Raw genomic sequence first — 5,508 nt, 5'->3', positions numbered from 1 at the left:
GTATGTGGCTGTACCACCACAGCCTATACTATTTTTATGTGGAGTCTTTCATTTAATGAAAGGTTAACATGCTTGATAATTGATATACTCGATACAAATCAAGACAAACACTAAAAAAGTTATTATTCACTTAAAATACATTGTGAACGCTTAGCAGGTGGCAAACATTACAGCAGCAGCGCAGCAGTGACAAACAACAGGTGACGAACACGAGCACTGGTAACCGGTCTAACCCCAGTTCTAACACGTCGAACCCCAGTTGATCCTCTGCAGTAGGAGTCTGTTCAGCAGATTGAGAACGACGGCTTTTCTGTAGTCTCCCTACAGCTGGTCCGGCCTTCCGTTCAGTAGTGCCCTGGATCCACAACTCGAGTCTTCCTTCTGGCTGTTTCAGACACATCTCAGCGGTCAGCTGCCGCTGAGAGCCACCTTGCTATGATCAATGTCCCAACGCATCTCCAGGAATTCTGCGGCTGTGGACAAAAACAAAAATATGTGCGCTTGTAGGTATATCAATCAGGTTTTACAGCTAGCTACTACATGAAATGTCCTTTTATGGAAACTTCAGCTTACGCTGAAACATGTTGAATGCCATTTTATGAAATTACACTTATTTATAGCTTTTTTTCCCACGAAAAGTGCTTCAAAATGAATGTGATATACTTTGAATAGTTAATTAAAACAAGAAATAAAAATTCAATAATTAAATTTGTATTTCTAAACAATTCTCCTTCCAGGAAAGTCATTAGGTAATAAATGTTTTACGTCTATATTACGCCTTACGAAGTTCCTCGCGAAAGCACTTGACAGATAAATGAACGCCGTTTGACAATTAAAATCGGTTGCTAGTTTATCAAGATAACAATGAAGTCCCTTTCACAAACAGAGCTGTCTAGTAGAGCTGCTGAAACAGGCTCTTTCCGAAGACAAAAAAAAAATGGAATGCGAAAGCCTATTCAAATACATGTATTTATTACAATCGCGTCAATCGTTCGCACATCCCTGTAAGCGATCGTGATTTCATGTATTTAATTAATGGGCTCTCGCATGAGATTTTCTGGCTGTAGGAAGTGTGTCTCAGCCTTTAGACTTGGGTGAAGGACAGGTTGTTCAACAGCTCTAAGCTAACCCCCACCCCCATAAACTGCTTACCAGCTTCGCCTGGAAGTCGCTCTTCGGTTGCTCATGCGAGCAATTACGCATTAACTCCACGCCGGGTTCATACTGCTGTTGTGGGTTCTGCCAAGTCCCGTCGGAAGCCTTCCGGTCGTAACCGGCAGACGTCCCTCTAGAACAGAAGCAGATAAAGCATTAGGCTGATGACATTATATTGTCCGGGCAATTTAAGGATAATCTCAGACGGAGGTTGATGACCTCAGTCATTTTTACGTCATAATCTGCATAACCTAGACAGTGATCAAGATATTGTGCGTATCGGAAGCTTTGTCTTTTACAATAAATTTGATTTAGTATCATCGTCATTTTATATCTATCATGGATTCGTTACAATTAAGTACTTTAGTTCATTACCAACACAGCATATCTTCCTCGTCGAGCTGCGTCCTCCGTTGGTGCCGAGTCCAGCTTCTCACGCACTGACCCCAGCGGTAGATCACGACTTTGGGCACAGGTCAGTCAAGCGGTCACCACATCTCGCCGTTCACCGTCTTCGTTCACAAATCACAGCTCTGTAGTGTCGCTGCACTCTTCAGTGCCAACCATTGTCTGACCTGGAGCGGTACCTAGCCCACGGCTTGCTCACACAACCGCGCGGCGCAGTGACTCTGGACCGACTTCCCCCGTTCGTCCCGTCTGACGCGTCGGCACGGCCCCATTCACGATGACAGATGGCGACAGGAGAGGCCCCTCAACCAGATGTGCGGACGGAACCGACGGCGGCCGGCCGTTGCTACCCCTCCCTCCCCTCCCCTCACTGCGTTGAGGCGACACTTCTAAGTCGTAAGCAGTGTGTTGTTGAAATTTTGATGCTTTTGTAATTCCAATGCGATGAGTGATGACAGAAGAAAGAAAACGTTATGTTTATGCCACAGCAGTGCGAGAAGAAACATAGATCCTGAAAGCTGTCAAAGTTTTTTTTTTACCTCATGAAATAAGGGCACCAACGTTCGTTCAAAGTAATGGCGTATGCGTGTCCTCATCCACTGGGCTTAGCAGGCCCCGTAAACCAAGACGGCTTTTCCTCTCTTTTAGGTCGAAAATTACATAGATCCAATGTCTACAATCAAATGTCTGCGAATAACCGTTTTCATGATAGGTAACTGGTACACAATTGGTAGACATTTGGTCCAGATACGGTGCCGATTTGATAAAATTATCAGACATTATTTTCGATTAAAACACTGAAATAAATAGGTATATGATATGAAGATATGAAAAAGAGATTTGGTGCAAATTTGGTCACTGTTTGATGCATTCGCCAGATCACCTGTCATGAAAACGATTATAAAAAATCGTTATATCGTTATATTTTTTATTTATTATATCTCCCTTCAATCGATGCATGAGCCTATAGCTCTAGAACTGCTCCTAAGACTGCTTTTAACATTCCCAAGATTCAATTTTTCTTTCTTGAATACTTGTTATATTACATGCTGGAAGTCGATCTCAAGACGTCCTACTGGCGGTTGGGATTCGTCTGGGGATTAAGTGTAAAATCCCCAGCGGGGAATTTCAACATTTCCCCTTCTTTTCCCCAATCAAACTATTCTTGAAAATGGGTCGGGGATAACGCACCCTTCCCCGTACGGGGAATCTGATCTTTTACCCGACCGAACCCCGACAGTGGGGTTTGATTGGGGAATGCTGTTCTTTCCCCGTGCGGGGATCGGTGTGATTTCCCCATGTCTTTTGAACATATTACCGATACAGTCGGGGAAGGGATGGGGAACACGGACCGTTCCCCGATCCGATAGGGGAATTGTACGTTCTCCCCAAGCTTTCCCCAACACTGTCCCCGCACTTTCCCCAACCGAATTGCTGGCTGGGCTGTCTTCATATCTCGTCACTAGCCAGTCTATTGTCGTCACATCTCGCCAGCCAGGCTACTGTCTTCACAATTCGTCACCTGCCAGACTACTGTCGTCATATCTCGTCACCAGCCAGTCTTCTGCCGTCACATCTCGTCACCAGCCAGTCTACTGTCTACATATCTCGTCACTAGCCCGTCTATTGTCGTCACATATCGCCAGCCAGGCTACTGTCTTCACATTTCGTCACCTGCCAGACTACTGTCGTCATATGTCGTCACCAGCCAGTGTTCTGCCGTCACATTTCGTCAGTCACCAGTCAGTCTACTGTCGTCACATCTCGCCACCAGCCAGTCTACTGTCGTCACATCTCGTCACCAGCCAGTCTACTGTCGTCACATCTCGTCACCAGCCAGTCTACTCTTGTTACATCTCGTCACCAGCTGTTGTCACATCTCGTCACCAGCCAGTCTACTGTCGTCACATCTCATCACCAGCCAGTCTACTGTCGTCACATCTCATCACCAGCCAGACTTCTAACATCACATCTCGTCACCAGTTAGCCTTCTGCCGTCACATCTCGTCACCAGCCAGTCTACTGTCCTGACATCTCGTCATCAGCCAGTCTACTGCCATCACATCTGGTCACAAGCTGACGTCACATCTCGTCCCCACCCAGAATTCTGTCGCCCCATCTCGCGATCAGCCAGTCTACTCTCGTCACACCTGACCTCGCCACCAGCTAGGCCTCTGTCGTCACATCTTGTCATCAGCCAGTCTACTGTTGTCACATCTCGTCACCAGCCAGTCTCCTGTGGTCAAATCTTGCTACCAGCCATACTTTTGTCGTTACATCTCGTCACAGCCGGTCTCATGTCGTCACATCTCGTCACCAGCCAGTCTACTGTCGTCAAATCTCATCACCAGCCATACTTCTGTCGTCACATCTCGTCATCAGCCAGTCTACTGCCGTCACATCTCGTCACCAGCTGTCGTCACATCCCGTCACCAGCCAGCCTTCTGTCGTCACATATCGTCATCAGCCAGACTACTGTCTTCATATCTCGTCACCAGCCAGTCTATTGTCACATCTCGCCAGCCAGGCTACTGTCTTCACATTTCGTCACCTGCCAGACTACTGTCGTCATATCTCGTCACCAGCCAGTCTTCTGCCGTCACATCTCGTCACCAGCCAGTCTACTGTCGTCACATCTCGCCACCAGCCAGTCTTTTCTTGTTACATCTCGTCACCAGCTGTTATCCCATCTCGTCATCTGCCAGTCTTCGGTCGTCACATCTCACAACCATTCTCTTGCCGTCACATCTCGTCACCAGCCAGTCTACTGTCGTCCTATCTCATCACCAGCCAGTCTTCTGTCGTCACATTTCGTCACCAGCCAGTCTCCTGTCGTCACCAGCCATACTTTTGTCGTCACATCTCGTCACAGCCGGTCTTCTGTCGTCACATCTCGTCAACAGCCAGTCTACTGTCGTCACATCTCGTCACCAGGCAGTCTCCTGTCGTCACATATCGTCACCAGCCAGTCTCCTGTCGTCACATCTCGTCACCAGCCAGTCTACTGTCGTCACATCTCGTCACCAGCCAGTCTCCTGTCGTCACATCTCGTCGTCAGTCAGTCTTCTATCGTCAAATGTCACCAGCTGTCGTAACAACTCGTCACCAGCCAGATTACTGTCGTCACATCTAGTTACCAGCCAGTCTACTGACGTCATATCTCGTCACTAGTCAGTCTTCTGTCATTACATCTCGCCGCCAGCCAGTGTACTGTCGTCACATCTTTCCATCAGCCAGTCTTCTATCGTCAGATCTCTTCATCAGCCACTCTTTTAGTCTTCTGTCGTCACTTTTCGTCACAAATCAGCCTACTGTCGTCACATCTCGTCATCAGCCAGACTATTGTGGTCACATCTCGTCACCAGCCAGTCTACTGTCGTCACTTCTCGTCACAGCCAGTTTCCTTCCGTCACATCTCGTCACCAGTCAGTCTACTGTCGTCCCATCTCGTCACCAGCCAGTCTACTGTCGTAACATCTCGCCACCAGCCAGTCTACTGTCGTCACATCTCGTCACCAGCCAGACTACTGTCGTCAAATCTCGTCATCAGTCAGTCTACTGTTGTCGCATCTTGTGATCAGCCAGAGTATTGCCAAAACATCTGGGCACAAGCTGTCGTCACGTCTTGTCACCAGCAATACTTCTGTCGTCACTTCTCGTCATCAGCTGTCGTCACATCTCATCACCAGCCAGTCTAATGCCGCCACATCTCGTCACCAACCAGCCTCTTGTCACATCTCGTTACCAGCCAGTCTACTGACGTCACATCTCGTCACCAGCCAGTCTACTGTCGTCACATCTCATCACCAGCTGTCGTCACATCTCGTCGCCACCCTGAAATCTGTCGCCACATCTCGCGATCAGCCAGTCTACTATCGTCACACCTCGCCACCAGCTAGGCTTCTGTCGTCACATCTCGTCACCAGGCAGTCTACTGTCGTCACA

The 5,508-nt window shown here is 48.0% G+C and overlaps 1 long non-coding RNA gene across 1 annotated transcript; it reads right to left on the bottom strand.

The window, feature by feature from the left end:
• Positions 1 to 265: 265 nt before the first annotated feature.
• On the bottom strand, positions 266 to 1,850 carry LOC122385272. The gene is made up of 3 exons (XR_006257182.1): positions 1,531 to 1,850; positions 1,153 to 1,288; positions 266 to 473 (listed from the first exon to the last, which is right to left on the bottom strand). It is a non-coding gene; the product is annotated as an uncharacterized LOC122385272 (long non-coding RNA).
• Positions 1,851 to 5,508: the final 3,658 nt, after the last annotated feature.

This window comes from Amphibalanus amphitrite, unplaced genomic scaffold (genome assembly GCF_019059575.1).
Source record: "Amphibalanus amphitrite isolate SeventyFive unplaced genomic scaffold, NRLGWU_Aamphi_draft 000213F_arrow, whole genome shotgun sequence".
NCBI classification, from domain to species: Eukaryota; Metazoa; Arthropoda; class Thecostraca; order Balanomorpha; family Balanidae; genus Amphibalanus; species Amphibalanus amphitrite.
This window is presented reverse-complemented; position numbering and strand designations above follow the sequence as displayed.